The sequence below is a fragment of the Eptatretus burgeri genome, chromosome 2 (assembly GCF_056783735.1).
Source record: "Eptatretus burgeri isolate ZD-2024b chromosome 2, Ebu_testis_v1, whole genome shotgun sequence".
NCBI lineage: Eukaryota > Metazoa > Chordata > Myxini > Myxiniformes > Myxinidae > Eptatretus > Eptatretus burgeri.
The window spans coordinates 7970628-7988127 of NC_140962.1; the positions used below are offsets into that span (position 1 = coordinate 7970628).

The 17500-nt window shown below is 42.5% G+C and overlaps 1 protein-coding gene across 3 annotated transcripts in view; it reads left to right on the top strand.

Moving 5' to 3' along the window:
- L2HGDH (L-2-hydroxyglutarate dehydrogenase) overlaps positions 1–17500 on the top strand; it is a 55709-nt gene that overhangs the window by 514 nt on the left and 37695 nt on the right. The gene's annotated exons all lie outside the window — the stretch shown is intronic.

The window sequence follows — 17500 nt, forward strand, 5'->3', positions numbered from 1 at the left end:
TGTGTGTGTGTGTGTGTGTGTGTGTGTGTGTGTGTGTGTGTGTGTGTGTGTGTGTGTGTGTGTGTGTGTGTGTGTGTGTGTGTGTGTGTGTGTGTGTGTGTGTGTGTGTGTGTGTTGTTTCGATTCATGCCATATACGTATTACATGTGTAAAGGAAGGGGGAGACGATGTAATCGATGAGGTTGACAGGGTATATTTTGGGGTATTTTGTGCATAACAGGGAGGGGAGGTGGGAATCTATACATTGTATACATTGAATGTATACATTGTATCAAACTTGCGTTTAGCAATACAAGTGGAATGACACAAAAAATTCCCATTCTTGACATTTTTTCCCCTTTGGAGGTGGGAAGGGTTGGGATGGGGGGGGGGTGAGAGGAAGCAAATTTTCAAAAAGTTCGATAAGGAGGCTTAATTCGAGAAAATGTCAACGTATCAAAGTTGCAGCGTATGGCCGATCTAGTGGGGGTGCGACTCTGGTCGGAGTGGGAAGTAAGTACTGTTTACATCTTGAAAACATTGAATACTTTGGCCAAAATTCCTGGCAAAAAGGAATGAAGAGAAGATTTATTTTGGGAAAATTTATCGTTTGCGGCGAAAAATAAATTTCGATTCAAACGAGTGCATCGCGATGCGAAGCAGCGCAACAACCAAAACACATTGGATTCCATTTGTCAAAATGCAAGGCAAAGGCATCAAGAATTGGAAACATTCTGCCCATTGGCCAGGTATGTGTTTCGTTACCAAACAGCTTGCTAACGCTTGCCAAGCCAGGCGTTCCTTATCAACAGTTTTTAGGTCCTCGTGGAGGATCTCTAATAGTGGGGCAACTTAGCATAACAATTGTGCATTTTGAGATGAAAGCACCAAATTTGGCACACTAGTAGCCTATCATATTATGAACAGATTTGGATATTGGGCCATCTCAAAATTTTTTGATGGTAGTGGAAAATGGCTGCCACAGCCATCAGCGGCTGAATTTGAGATGGCCCAATATTCAAATCTGTTCATAATATGTTAGGCTACTAGTGTGCCAAATTTGGTGCTTTCCTCACAAAATGCACAATTGTTATGCTATATTTAGCTAAGTTGCCCCACTATAAGTCTTACTCACGTTGTTGTTCTTGTGGACTTTTTTATTTCACAGCCTACAGTTTTCATCGAAACTTCCTGAAACTTGGCAGATATATGTAACAATACCCTGCGCAGACAGTAACCATCTCCAATTTTTGAAAATTCCTCCTAGAAAAAAGTTATGACGTCAAAATATATCCGCTAATGGAATCGCCTAAAAAATTATCTCCGAAACTAGGCAAGCTTTTTGAATTCTGTTTGTGGGAATCGAACAGGGCATTAGCAGAGATGAATTACCGAACATATGATACATCACTATGACATAATGTCAATTTTTATGATTTTTTTTTGACTTTTTGTTTCACAACCCAGAGTTTTCATCGGATCTTCGTGAAGCTTGCCATGTATATGCAGAAAGCCCACGCGCAGGCAGTAACCATCTCTGATTTTAGAAATACTTCCTAGAAAAAAAGTTGACATCATAATATCGCTGCTAATGGAAATCGCCGATGCCATTATCTCCGAAACTAGGCAAGCTGTTTGAATTTTGTTTGCGGGAATCAAGCCAGGAATCAATGCGGGAATCAATCACTCTCATTAGCACAGATAATTTATCGCAAACCTGATGCATCACAATGACGTCATATTCGATTTTATGACATCATCATTAAGAGGACAAGGATCTTGGCTCATTTGAGCTTGTTAATGGAGTGTTTGACTGATTAAGCCACTTGGCAAGTGCTCTGCAAGAAAGTTGGTAACTGAACGCACCCCTGGTATTTGCTCATGAGTGATAACGTCTATAATAATAAATGTCAGTGTGTGTCTGTCTGTCTGTCCATCCATCTCCTCCATAGCTCAAAAAAAACCATGATACCTAGCGGCCCCAAACTTTGCATGCGTACGAAGGAAACACTAAGGTGGTGCATAAATGAAAATTGGGTGTTTAGGTTAATTTTATACACCCCTTTAAGAGATCATTTAGGGGGTGCTCATCACGAAAAACCAAACTAAGTCTTACGAAGATTGTGGCGACCCGTCTTGGTCAATCCTCGATCAGCTCGCAAGAGTCTTAAGCCGCCATTTTTATTGTCCTGCTCAACAATGCCTCGGCTTGGAACAGACCGCAACAATTTCTTGACAATAGCTTTTTTTTCTCTTTCCTCATTTATATCATCGAATACCTGATCAGCATACCTACGAGTTGCTGGGTACATTGCAATGCTCATAAACACCCGGAGACACCAGCGTACATGGCTTTATTTCATTTCCTCACATGCCATAACCTCAGGAATCTCTTTCATGAAGCCAAATTACAAAATTTCAGCTCCAAAATTGAACTTGGCAGCAGTTCTGACTGCGAAGAAAACGTATTCATTTGTCCAATTCGGACATTGCTTTCGCATTTCCGGGTGCACGGATTTATATGACCGATCAGTAATCGCTTGCCAAGCCAGCCGTTTCGTTGGAGTACTTGCTTGAGTGCTTAAGTCACTTGGCGAGCGCTCACCAAGCTGCTTGGTTGTTTGTTTCAAAGCTACGAGAAGTAAGACTCACCGCTTTGCCGATGGAAATACCAATCTTTGCATAATTGCGAAAAAAAAATAAACCGGCATAAAAATGAACTTTCACCCTTTAAATATCATGTGAATAAATTATTGAAATACCAGCTGCTTTTTCGTATCCTTTTTTCACCTATGCAGAGTGACCGGCTTTCTGATGTTTTAAAAGGCGGTGTACAATCAGGGTTTTCTGAATCTAATTGATATGAGAAACGGGATTGAATGAGACACATTATTATGAGGAGATTTTCCACACAGTTTTACATGGAACACGGCAGTTAAAATGAAAACGTTTCTGTTTGGGCGTGTTTCATTGCCCCAGTAATGCCCTGGAACACTGCCTAGCATCCCCTCACACTTCCTTCTCTTGCCCTTAGGCTGTCTTCATTCCCCTTGAGCTGCCTCCCCTCCCCCACCCCTCTCGCTTCCTTCCATTCCTCTTACGTTGCAACCCCTTCCCCTCGCGCCGCCACCCCTTCCCCTCGCGCCGCCACCCCTTCCCCTCGCGCCGCCACCCCTTCCCCTCGCGCCGCCACCCCTTCCCCTCGCGCCGCCACCCCTTCCCCTCACGCCGCCACCCCTTCCCCTCGCACCGCCACCCCTTCCCCTCGCGCCGCCACCCCTTCCCCTCCCCTCCACTCACGCCGCCTCCCCTCCCCTCCCCCCCACTCATGCCACCTCCCCCTCCCCTCCCCTTGTGCTGCCCTCCTTTCCTTCATGCTGCCTCCCCTTTCCTCCCCCTCCTCCCAAACACTCTCCACCATTGTACAACTCTCCTGAAGTCAAGGAGAGGAAGGGGTGTCAAAGAATGTACGAATTGGACAAATGAAAGCTGTTATTATTATTATTATTATTATTATTATTATTATTATGAGAAGCACCTGCTCCCTACGGGAGCCGTCAAGGGGGTCATGCTATTATATTTGTGCCTGTTTTACTCCAAGGGGTCCCAGGATTACACACCCAAAAAATGGTTGCGATCGGTTCAGCCGTTTTTGCGGTACCTGGGAACAGATGCATGGATGGACGGTGAATTATAGTAAGATGATGATGATGATGATGATTATTGTTTATTTATTTATTTTGGTTTTTTAGCAGTCGGAAGTGCTGCTTTCATCAATTCTGCAATTCCTCTCAGTTTAAGAGTATTTGGAGCTAATCATATGTGTGGAAATTAAATAAACGCATGAACACTGGCGTGGCTTTTTCAATGATCGATGGAAAATGCCCTTTACTTCCTTCCCTTCCCCTTCCCTCATGCTAACCTCCTCCCAAAGCTCTTCCACCTACCAAGACCATCTCTGGGTGGTGTCCGGGCATTGTTTCGTATGACCCGCTTGAACGTGCTGTTTTGACGTACCAAATTTAGTTCAATCCTGTACTAATGCCAGCACAAAGGGACCATCTCCCCCCCCCCCCCCCCCGGTACCGCTTTCCCCTTCCTACTACCCCCTCTCTCCCCCATCCTCCTCACTTCTTCCTCCCTCCCAGAGTGTATAGTGATGGTGGAAAGGCCTCGCTCCCCCTCCTCACTCCCCCTCCTCGCTCCCCCTCCTCGCTCCCCTCCTTGCTCCCCCTCCTCGCTCCCCCTCCTTACTCCCCCTCCCGACCCCCCCGTATTAATATTCCCATCAGCAAAGCGACGGGTTGTATTTGCTCTTAGTTGTATTTTTTGTCTGTCTGCCTGACCATCGAGAGAACCTGCCCCACCAGCAGTAACCCCATCATATTGCATACCGTTGCAATCCTCTTGCACATCTGCACAACATGTGGGGATACCTCTGCTAGTTAGTAAGAAATGTGAGTTAACCTGTTAGATGTTACTCAGTTTGAGTTACTTCATCCATGATGGATTATCGACGACTGTTATGGCCTTGAGGTATGCACACTCACTTCTGAGCCGAATGGGTTTGAATCCTGACCCAGCTATAAAATGTCATCCCAGTGTTTCACAGGCAGGGTGATTCATCAATGTGTGCACCATCCATCGGATGGGTGTTAAACTGGGTGACCCACCTTCTGTCATTAGTTGGTGGACATTAAATATCCCACGGTGTCCTTAACGAAGAGTAGGTGAGTAATCACCGACACCATTATCAAATAATGAGACAAGTGGTCTGCCCTTCTTACAGATTCCACGACACCAGGTTACCCGACTTGCTATCTCAGGGTGTGTTTGCTATCTTGGCAGCAGGTTCTGCACCGTAAACAAATTGACCAGGTGGTTTGCCTGCTTCATGTCAATGGCCTTCGGATACGAAGGGGCCACTATCATGCTAGTGATGCTTGCTTGGATGACAATGTATGTATACAGAGTTCCAAGATGAGTTCCAGTAGAATGCGGAATGATGTTGAGAAGTGATCACTACATTTAAAGTGCTTGGTTCTGTTTATTTATGACTAGGTAAGGGATCTTGGGGGGGGGGGGTGAAATACAAACCATTATGATGGGTGAAGTGTGAGAATTTTAACACAGGGAGTTTTGATTTGGAGGATCACAAAGAAACGACAATTCAGATTTATTAAGGTACATAGAGAAATGAAGGTCATTATTTTTTCAAACAGGTTCACAAGCACGAAGGGCGGTACATGAATGAGAAAAGAGCTGTGGTTCACAATTTTGGGTGAAGAGTGCATTAATGAAAAGTGAAGAGTGAATGGTTTGTGTCACCAATTTATTTATTTATTTTTGTATCCAAGGTCGAGGCTCATGGATGAGCAAAGTGATAGGTGGTGGAAAGCGATGCACTGATAGTTGGACAACAAGTGGACACAAGAAAGGGTGAGGGGGGGTTAAAGGAATAAGAGGGGACAGAAGAGGCATGGCAAACTTGTAATTCGGTTTGCCATGGAGAGGGAGGATTAAGGAGTCTAGAAAAAAAAATAATCGGTAGCAAAGGAGGTTGACCTGATGTTGTGGTGTACTACCATTTCTACAATACAAGTACTGCTCTCCACTTTAGACTGACGCCCCTGCCTCGCACCTTCCTCTTTTTGATGCCGTGGAAAGCGAGGCCCTCAAAATCATTGGGATCTCTCAGGAAAAAAGCTGAGTGTCTGGGCCTGTTACCTTCACATCGCAGATATGTTGGTGATCTCTCTGTATTCTATCACCTCCTTTTTGGTCTTGTATCCTCTGTCCTCTCTTAGCTCTGTCTTGCAGATTTCTGCAGGGTGAACACGGTCTGCCAGTAACCTTCTTCTTGTTAAACTCCCCAAATCTCGGCTCACTGCTCACTTCTACTCATTTGTTCCTCTTTCCTCTCGCCTGTGGAACCAACTTCCCATCTGTTTAGTCCCATTCCTCCATCCAGGGCTTCAAGACAGCTGTTCACCACGACGTCGCCCAGGAGAAAATGCTACGGTTAGAACCGAGAACCTCACCCAGGGGAAAATGCTCCAGTTAGAAAATGCTACAGGGAGAGTTGTACTCTCATACACTACAGTAGTCTGCAGAGAATTACTCCAAGAAAGGAATGCTATTTTTGCCTGGGCAGGTCATCCCCTATCCATAAATCATGATCTCTCCTACCCCCTAAATGACCCCGTTCCCAAGCACTTCCCTTTTCCAGTTTATTGTAATTTTTTACCCCCCCTCTCCCTCACCTCTTTTCATTTGTTAGTTGTCGGTTGGTTTGTTCGTTTTCTTTTGTTCATCCCCATTTTCCCCCCTCGTCTCCTTGCTGTGTTACAGCTTGTGTGCAGATTATTCACCCCCATGTGTCCATCCTCCCCTCCCCTTGATATCGCTGCCACGTCTACTCTGCTGTTGGTGATTCCCTCTTTCCATCTTATTCCGTTCTTCTCGAGCTGTTCCATGAGCCTCGACCATGCATAACAAAAAAAGATATTGTGTATGTATGTAACATGTGCATAGCTCTCAATGTCCTTCAGAGTTAAACTTTTACTTTCTTTGCCTGCTCTGGTTTACATTAAGCCCGCCGCATGGCTGCCCTGTTTTTTTTGTGCCTGCATTTCAGTGGGAAGGAATGCTCCATAACAAGCTGTTTTGTGTTGTTGTTTTTTCTTGCACATGATGCCAAAGCTGCTCCCTGCACCGACTTCCTCGACGAGCTTTGAGTTCACGTGTTTTTGTGAAAGATTTGTCCACCTTTCGTGATCACAATTGCACCTGTAAATGCACGTGTCAATCACAGAGACTGGAAGCAAGTGCGCGTTCATATTTGGAGCTTGAAGTGCTTTAAGTAACGTCAAAGGAGGAGATGATCAAGCCAAGATTGAAAACTGTTCCAGATATATCGGGTTTCATCTGCATTTCTGATTATTACGGAGAGGTCCTTGGCACAGTAGCCATAATTTTTTGTCACTCAATCTTTTGATCTCAGTTATAGATTGGCCATGAAGGGCTTGCTTTCGTGCGTTGTGCATTGTACAGTGGAATTTACTGTTCATGTTTGTCCCTCACTCCGCTCTAACAATAGCAGGCAGCATCTGACAGTGGAGCATGAAAAGTTGTGCCAGAATGACCTGCCTTGATAACAACCTTGTTTTATTAACCTCCGCCATCTTCGAAGATGGATGGAGGTTACTGTTTTCACCCCTTTCTGTTTGTTTGTTTGTTTGTTTGTTTGTTTGTGAACAGTATTACGGAAAAACTCCTTGACGGATTTCGACGAAACTTGGTGGGGGGTTAGGTATGGTCCAAGGATCATGCCATTAAATTTTGGACTTGGTCCCCCCCCCCCAAAAAAAATTGTTAGAGATTTTTTTTTTTGCATTTCTATATGTTTTAAGTGATTTCCAACCCCCCCCCAAAAAAAAATAGAGAAATTTTTTTTTGCATTTCTACATGTTTTAAGTGATTTCCAACCACCCCCCCAAAAAATTGCTACCCCCCCAAAGAAATTTTAGAGAAATATTTTTTTTTTTGCATTTCTACATGTTTTAAGTGATTTCCAACCCCCCCCAAAAAAAATTGTTACCTCCCCAAAAAAGAAAAAACTTTTTTTGCATTTCTACATGTTTTAAGTGATTTCCAACTCCCCCCCCCAAAAAAAAATTGTTAGAGAAAAATTTTTTTTTAAATTTTTTTTTTCATTCCTACATGTTTTAAGTGATTTCCAACCCCCCCCCCCAAAAAAAAAATTTAGAGAAAAAAAATGTTTTTTTTTGCATTTCTACATGTTTTAAGTGATTTCCAACCCTCTGCCCCAAAAAATTGTTAGAGAAAAAAAAATGTTTTTTTTGCATTTCTACATGTTTTAAGTGATTTCCAACCACCCCCCCCCAAAAAAAAATGTTCGAGAAAAGAACTATAACTGTCAGCACTGTTGACCATATTTAATGAATAAGATACAAGGTTCACTTGAGTGACCCAGCAGTATTGGCGGCGGAGGTTTTGCACTCTCCCGGGTGCTCCCCCTCTACTTGAGTCTTGTTTTTGATTCGACAGTGATTGTTGTTTTTGTTATTATGTCAGTAGCACTGTATTTTATTTTATTTTATTTTATTTATTTTTATGCAGCCCATGGTTACTTAGCTGCGTCATTTTCTGGGAGCGCCCCCTGTTACCTTTGCTGTGCCGTTGATGCATTCCCCCCCCTTCCCCCGTTACCAGTAACCTGGTACCCATTTTGCTGTCTTCAGAAGGATGGCGGGCTGAGTCAATCCACCCGATGTTAATTCAATGGAGAAAACGTGCTTGAATTCAAGACCCTAAGATCTTAAGCCAGCCACTTTAACCATTAAGCCAACACCAAGATTTGCACTGGATTGATAAGCAGCTTGTTTGAAGTATTTGTTTTGTCGGTTTTCTTGTTGTTCATCTTAATTTCTTAATGTATCTTTAAGTTTGCAAACTTCATTGTCCTTCTCTTCCTTATTTCTGTCTTTCTATTCTTACCAGAAAATGTTGTTGTTTTTGTTTTGTTTGTTTTTTTGAGGGGAAGGAGGGAGCAGGGGATTGTTGGGGTGGGTGAGTGGGTGGGTCAATGCCCATGCATCACTAGCGTCTGATAGATTTTAATGGGTTTTCCACTTGGTTTGTCTCAATACATTATTTGATTGGAGGATGTGGGTCATCACATTACCATGTTTTGCTGGTTCTTCATGGTGCATCACATGACCATTTTCAGCTTTTTAAAATGGCTGATGCAGCCATTTTCAAGGCCAGAACAGCATTGCCCAAGACTGGTATGAATTGTCATCCTTTTTTATGCAGCATGTAAGATGCGTCTTTTTCAGTAATCTGTTCTTCCAGGGATACAGTAGTGCAGCTGATGCAGTGCCTCCTGTAGTTTAGAGCAGACATTTGGAACTTGGCCAGGGTGCGGACGATGCAGTGGCCTGCAAAAGTATTCACCCCTACCAATAATTCAACATTTAAATGAATTATGAACTTTGTAGAAAAAAAATTTCCAAATAAACTTTTTGATTAATTGATTATGAGATAAAACTAAACAGTGTTATAGTTGAAGGAGGTTACATGTCAGGAATACCTGCAAAAAAACGTGTACAAATCAGAACTCACTGGTTGTACGAGTATTCAGCCCCTTAGGTCAGTCCATGGTGGAAGCACCTTGTGCAGGAATGACTGCTGTGAGTGTTTTGGGATAGGTCTCTACCAGCTTTGCACAGTGAGATGGTGAAATATTTACCCATTCTTCATGTAAAAATTTCTCTAGTTCTGCCAAATTTGATGGGGATCGTCAATGGACTGCAATCTTCAAGTCTCATCATAAATGATCGGTTGGGTTCAAGTCAGGACTTTGACTGTGCCACTCAAGAACATTTATTTTCTTCTTATTCAGCCACTCCAGTGTGGCTTTAGCTTTGTGCTTCAGGTCATTGTCCTGCTGAAATGTGAATATCCTACACAGTTTGAGATTCATGGCTGACTCGAGCAGGTTTTCTTCAAGGATTCTCCTCTACTTTGCACCGTCCATTGTCCCTTCTATCCTGACAAGCCTGACAGTCCCTGCCGATGAAGAGCAGCTCCATAACATGATGCTGCCACCACCTTGCTTGGTAGTAGGGATGGTGTTGACTGGGTGATGTGCAGTGTTAGGCTTGCATCAGATATAACGCTTTGAATTTAGAGCAAAAAATTAAGTTTTTGTCTCGTCGTTTTTTTGTTGTTTCTTTTTTTTGTATACCTTGTCGAGGCTCGTATGAGAGCTAACACACAACGCACAGCAAGGGGGGCATGAGACAAGAGGGGCAGGAGTGGGAAGGACAAAACAGTGGGGAACAGAGACACTAGGAGATCTGTGTAAGGGAGAAGGATGGGGTGGGGAACATGGGGAATACAAGATGGACATTACAGGGACTTTCAGGAAGGAAAGCAGGTAATTTGAAGGAGGTGGGTTTGGGTTGGATTCACGGGGGTGGAAAAGATCGAGGATTTGGAGAGGGGACGATAAGAGGTGGTGGTGAACAGCTGTTTTGAAGGCCTGGAGGGAAGAATGTGATTGAACAGAGTGAGGGAGTTTATTCCAAAAGCGGGGAAGAAGAGGAATGAAAGAGTGAAGGTGAACAGTGATTCGTGATTTTGGTAGTTTTACCAGAAGGGGGTTATTGGCGGACCTTGAGCGCCCTGTGGAAATATGGTGGGGACAAATCGCAGACACAGCAGGGGGTGCGAGACCGGAGAGGAGACGGTAGAAGACAGAAAGACCACCGACCTACCTGTGGTGAGAGAGTGAGAGGTCCAAAGACTCAGCCTCATCCTGGGAGATACCAATGATCCGAGAAACGAGAAGCCGAGAAAGGTGGGAGGCAGGAGCACCAGCCCAGAGGGGCGAGCAGTACTCCATAAGTCTGACCACAAAACCTTTCTCCACATGCCTGCAGTATCATTAAGATGCTTTTTTGTGAACTCCATTCAAGTTTTAGATGCGTCTTTTTCAGTAATGACTTTTTTTCTTGACATCTGTCCCTTGAGGCCAGCTTTGTGAAGGGAACAGGATATTGTTGATGAATGAACACTGACCCCCATCTCAGATACAGAGCCTTGTAGATCTTTCAAAGTCATTGTTGTATTTACAGTGACATCCTGAACCGGTTTCCCACTTGCCCGGTTACTGAGTTTGGATGCACGACCTGATCTGGGTGGCGTCTGAGTGGTATGATGCATCTACCACTTCTTAATGATGGATTTCAACGTACTCAAAGGGATAATGAGTGACTTTGAAATCTTCTAGTAACCCTCTCCTGAATGGTGTTTCTCTACCACTTGATGTCTGACTTCTTTCAAAAGATCCTTGGTCTTCATGTTTGCCTTGTTGGTTGACCAAGTGAGTTGCACCTTAAAACTCATAATATAAGTGGGGGGAGCTTAACTCGAGTCAAACCACTGATTACATGCAGGTGAAACCTATTACACTTATTTTGTAACCTTTCAAACAAATAATTTGCTCTTGAAGTGATTTAGGGTTTATTAGGAAAAGGGTTTGAACACTTCTACAACTGCGAACCGTCTGATTTTTTCTCTTAATTGAACTTATTCACATTTTATCTGTATTTTTTTTAGCTTTATCAGTTTAGAGTAGTTTGTGAAGACTCTATACATTAAGTTTGATTTGAAAGAAGCATGAAATATGCTTACGTGGCATCAAAATGTGAAAAATTTGGAGGGGGGGTGAATACTTTTGCAGGTCACTGTAGCTCGCCTACTCTTCACGAAGGACTCCGTGGGATCTTTAACGACCACCACCTAATGGCAGCAGAAGGGATGTCCAGTTTGATGTCTATCTGAGTGACAGCACACATATTAATGAATCACCTTGCCTGTGAAACACCAGGGTGACAGTTTGTAGCTGGGCCAAGATTCAAAACCAGACTAGACACCATGCAGGCGAATGTGCGTACCTCGAAGCCACCCAGCTCGTCCAGTGGTGTTAATGTGAATGGATGAATATTTCTGTGACCTTTGCCCAATTGTGGGTGGTGGACTGTTGGTGCATGGTCATGCTTTGTGGAAATCTCTCCCTTTATCACTCTTCAGGTCTCGCGTTCACAGAGTTTACATACACAATCGCATGCAGGACAATGACATAAGAAAAACATCAATGTGCTTTTCCACCAATTACAAGGACCAATAGGTAGACGATGGATGAATCGGCCTGTTTACGAATAAGTCGAAAATGAGCCTGCCACAATCTAGTTTTATGATGTATTCCTTTAGAAGTTTTTCAAATCCCATGTGCTCCAGAAAATAGTTTTCTAAAAACTAGCATTCTTGGCAGAAAATATTCCGTTTTAACCCCTGAAGTGGGAGGGGGGGGCAAACTTGTTCCTGCATGTCCTCTCATTTCTTAGTTCGCAATCAGCAAAATGCGTTCGTAAAATATTCTCTGACTTTTTTTATTTTTTTTTTTATTTTTACTGATAAGCCATCAATACAAAATTAATAATGAGTAAGAAATAGTGCATTTGTTAAGAGGAAATTTTCAATACAATGTCTGCACTGTACCTGGAGTGTGAATGTGAAGAACATTTTGTCCAATGCACTGCACAGTTTTGAACATCACTGCTCAATTGCCCAGCTGGGTGTTTGCTGAAGGGTGGAATGTACTTTTTATGACTAGCTGATTGAGATAGCTTATCAATTGTTTCGGAAACTGCTATTGGTCTGCTTGTTCAATTAGAATGTTTGTCTGTTTGACAACTATGTGACTTCCAGTTGTACTACTACGACTACTATAACTACTTGAATGACCCCAATTGATATTCCCACATTCCTGTGGGGCCAGTTGGGGAAAGTTTTTGGCCCGACTCTTTACTTGCTTGGCCTGAAGTTAGCTGGAGCTGATTTGGGCTGGAATTTGGTCAGCCTATTATTTTGTGTGTGTGTGTGTGTGTGTGTGTGTGTGTGTGTGTGTGTGTGTGTGTGTGTGTGTGTGTATTTCTGATTCTGATGTACCATACACCATTGCAGAGCGTCAGGGCTGCCAAAGTAGTTTTTTGGCAAGGATTATACTGGACGCTTTGCCATTGCATTCCCAGCAGTTGTTAATGTAGTAATTTGGAATTTATCCAGGGTGCCAGTGATAGCTCGCCTACTCTTCGTGAAGAACACAATGGGATCTTTAACGTCCACCAACTAATGCCGACAGAGGGGACGCCAGTTTAACGTCCATCCGAGGGATGGTGCACATATTGATGAATCGCCCTGCCTGTGAAACACTGGGATGACATTTTATCGCTCAGTCAAGATTCAAATGGTCAAGACAGCACCGAGATAAGTGTGCCTAGCTCTTGGGAATTCTGCAATATATATATATATATATATATATATATATATATATATATATATATATATATATATATATATATATATATATATATATATATATATACATTCATACACACTAGCGGGGTGTGCTTACATGCTGTGCAAGCATATGAACTGTTTCCCCATTATCTCGAGTCACTCACCGGCATTTGATTTTTGATTTATTTATTTATTTATTTATTTTTTTTCAAATATGAATGTTGTACGACAACTCTTTGATTTTTGTTTTTATTTTTTCCGTTGTACCTGATTTGATGTCCATCGGATTGAACAATTTCAGCTTTCTATGTCACCTGGAAGGTCCTGATCTTTAATATCAGTCATTGGTGAGAAAGAGCTTTACATTGTACGAGCAGGTTGGCTTACACACTGTGTAAGCATACGAACCATGTTTCCCCATTGTCTTGGGTCGTTCACCTGCATTTTATTTTTTACGTTTTTATTTTTCATTTATTTATATTTTCATATAAGAATGTTGTATGATGATTCTGTGATTATTTTTCCCCCCCAGTGTATCGGCTTCGATGTCTGTTGGCACATAAAATTACCATACTTCTGCATTGTCATGGGTCGCTCACCTCCATTTGATTTTTTTTTTGCATTTATTTATTTTCATGTTTATTTATTTATTTATATTTTCTTATATGAATATTATACAATGATTCTGTGATATTTTTTTTTCCCCGGTGTCGCAGCTTGAATGTCCATTAGCAAGAAATATTTCAGCTTTTTACATCACCAGGAAGGTCCCCATCTTTAATGTCAGACAGTTAGTCAGTCAGTGGTTAGAAAGAGTTTTATATATTATACGAGCAAATACAACCTGTCACTTCGCTGATGGGGACAAAAAAAGGGAGAGAGCGACAGAGACAGGTGTGGGAGGAGAGTGCTGCATTTTATTAGGAGGATATAGTGAGAAAGCGATAGAGTGAGAGAGAATATTAATAAAAGAACTGTCTGGGGATCACTGTATGTTGGGAGCCATTTCCTTAGAGGCATGCGGTTTCCAGAACCGCAACAGTGTCATATTATGCATGAAATCGCTCCAAGCTTCTAATTTGAAAACTCGAGTACTTACAAAAGCGATGTACACAGCGATCCATAGCTATGATGAACAGGTATTCATTATGAGTGAGGAAACCGCGGGGGGGGGGGGACTTTATTGTGAAGAAATCGTTGTGGCCTGTTCCAAGTCTCAGCATGGTTGAGCAGGCCCAAAAACGTGGTGGCTTCAGACCCTAGCAAGGTATCACAGGATACACCTTCAGACCCCATAGAGAGCGGTGGCCGAGGATGACACCTTATAAGGGTACAATTAAATAAGGCCGTTAATTATCTTCAAAAGGGGTGTTTTAATTAACTCAAACATCCAATTTTCACTCTTGCATTTCCTTGGAGTTTTCTTTGTATGCATGCAAAGTTTCAGGCTGCTAGGTTGTATGCTTTTGGAGTGATGGAGGACACACACACACACACACACACACACACATACACACACACACACACACACACACACACACACACACACACACACACACACACACACACACACACACACACACACACACACACACACACACACACACACACACACACACACACACACACTGACATTTATTAGTGTAGATAATAAAGATAATCTGCGTCGGTGAAATAGCATAAAAGAAGGCGAGGATAAAAAAAAAAGGTAAGGGTGAATATTACACTGTTTTAAAAGAATACGCCATTTTAAAAGGACCACAGTTGACGTTTTTGGCATTGCCCTTTGTCAATAAACTAAGGAACCAAATCATCTACTGCAATATATAGTGAAGTAATTATAAGGAACCAAATGCTTGAAACCGCCATGTTTTTTTGGCCTGCTGTCTATAATTGCTTCACTTTATATTGCAGTGGATGTTTTGTTTGCAAACAAAGGTTTATGCCTAAAACATCAACTGTGGTTCTTTTAAAATGGTGTATTTTCACCCTTACCGTATTTTTTTGGATCCATATATATATATATATATATATATATATATATATATATATATATATATATATATATATATATATATATATATATATATATATATATATATATGAATGCTAGTTTCAGTCTGCATTGACAGAAGATAGGTAGATCAACAGGTATGCTAACCACCATGGAAAGCAAGGAAAAATCTGACGTTTTGGGTGTTAACCCTTTGTCAGAGCAAAAAATGTCTTGCTCTGCCAAAGGGTTGACACTCAGTCAGCTTTTCCTTTACCTTGGACAGCCTTTCATGGTTGTTTTATGCAGCTTCTTCAGCGAGAAGGTCCTGGGAGCACTCGATTTATTTATATAATCCCAGCCACCTGGGTTTAATTGATTTGGTGAGAGCTTATTGGTTATTCCCTCCATTCACAGGTGAGAGATGTGAGTGGGTCTTCACTTTTTCGCTCGCCTGTTCGAAGAACAGAGAGCTATAGCGATACCCCCGGCGTGAGCGTGAGCGTCAGCATCAGCGTGAGCGTGAAAATGTTAACGATTTTGGTGCAAGTTATTTCCTTTCTAATGTTTTTATCTACCACACTATTTAGAGCGCGGCGACATCGCGCTGTTGTATAATTGGCTATTCGGTCCTGTGTCTTCTGTCATGTCTTCTGTCACACTTATGGCCTCATACATCCCTTTGATCTGAGGGCTATAAATAGAAATTTGTCCAACGTCACAACTCTTCCCATCATGCATGCTAATTCACCATGTCTACATTTAAATTTTATAACTGCGAAATTGTTTCATCATTCTTAACCTAGACTTTTACTGCCCCCAGCCACGCGATATCGAAGTATTCGCTTCTTGTTTTTACGGATTACAATATACAAATACATATATTGCTGTAAAATTATTTGGATCAGACTTTATTGCAATGCTTTATAAAAAATATTATTAGACTAGTGTTTTAAAAACGATAAATGTATAAACAGGCGAGCATTGGGTGGCTTTGACACCAACTCTCTGGTTGTGTGTGTGTGTGTGTGTGTGTGTGTGTGTGTGTGTGTGTGTGTGTGTGTGTGTGTGTGTGTGTGTGCGTGTGTGTGCGCATGTGCACACTCTGCAACTCCCAAACCATGAAACCTAGGAGCCTGAAACTGCATTCATACTAAGAAAACTCCAAGGAAGTGCATGAGTGAAAATTGGGTGTTTGGGTTAATTAAAACACCCCTTTTGAAGATAATTAACGGCCTTAATTAGTTGGACTTTTATCAGGCGCCATCCTCGGCCACTGCCCTCTGTGGGGTCTTAAGGCGTATCCTGTGTTGCCTTGCTGGGGTCTAAACCTGCCATGTTTTTTGGCCTGCTCAACCATCCCTTGACTTGGAACAGGCCTCAACAATTTCTTTACGATAGTTTTTTTTTCACTTTCCTTACATATTATCGAATGCATCGAATTACTTACATATTCACCATAGCTACAAATCACTGGGTACACTGCAATGCTTTTATATGCCCAGAGACACCAGCGTCCGTGGCTTTATTTCATTCCGCACATGCCATAACCTCTAGAATCTCTTGAACGAAGCCGAATTACAAAATTTAAGCTCCAGAATTAAATTTGGCAGCAGTTCTGACTCCTTAAACAAAGTGTTCATTTGTCCATTTCGGAAATTGCTTGGGCGTCTCTGGGAGGTGCTTAATGTGATGATCATTGCTTCCCAAGCCAGCCATTCCTTATCAACCATTTCATTGGAGTGTTTCCTTGAGTGCTTAAGCTACTTGGTGAGTGCTCTCCAATATTTGCACTATCACTGAATACTGCAAATTGATCGACTTGAGCAAAGGTCAGGGCCACTCTCCTGAGTTGGCCACATGTTATTCTGCATTGCAACAGGATGTGGCTGGCTCTAAAAATTTGAAATTTCATTTTCCACGACGTTTTATACGATCTTCCATTCTTCGACTCGTCACTTTGGCATAGATAAATAAAAGTTAAAATCAAACACATCGTTTTTAAAAGTCTCTTCAACCGTTTTGTGAAGTGCTTGGTGAAGCCACTTGGAATGTATTCCTCATGCTTCAATGGCGATACCGCTGTTCGATACCAGAGGTAGAAAGGCAAAATAAATTATATGATCGCAATGATTAAAAAATGTTTTCATTTGTTATGAAGTAATGAATTGCCACATAATGGCAGGAAAGCCGAGAGGTATGCATGCTTGCTCAGTGTAGCCTGTGTTCGAATTCTGACCAAGCTATAAACTGTCATCCCGGTGTTTCACAGGCCAAGTGATTAATCATTGTGTGTGCCGTCTCTCGGATAGATGTTAAACTGGGTGTCACATCTGCCAGAATCCCTCACCCCTCTCACTCCTTCACCCCTCTCATTCCTTCACCCTTCTCCCTCCTTCACCCCTCTCCCTCTCTCCCCCTCCCCTCTCTCACCCCTCTGCCTCTCCCATCCCTATCCCACCCCTCTCTCTCTCTCTCTCCTCAACTACTCCCCCTCCCCCATTTCCTCTCCCCCCCCTCTCTCTCTCTCTGACCCCTCTACCCTACTCCCATACCCTCCCTGTCTGTTGAGGGGATTGTAGCATGTATGAATAAGATTCAGAGTGAGCTGACTGGAGGGGTGCAAAGATCACTGCA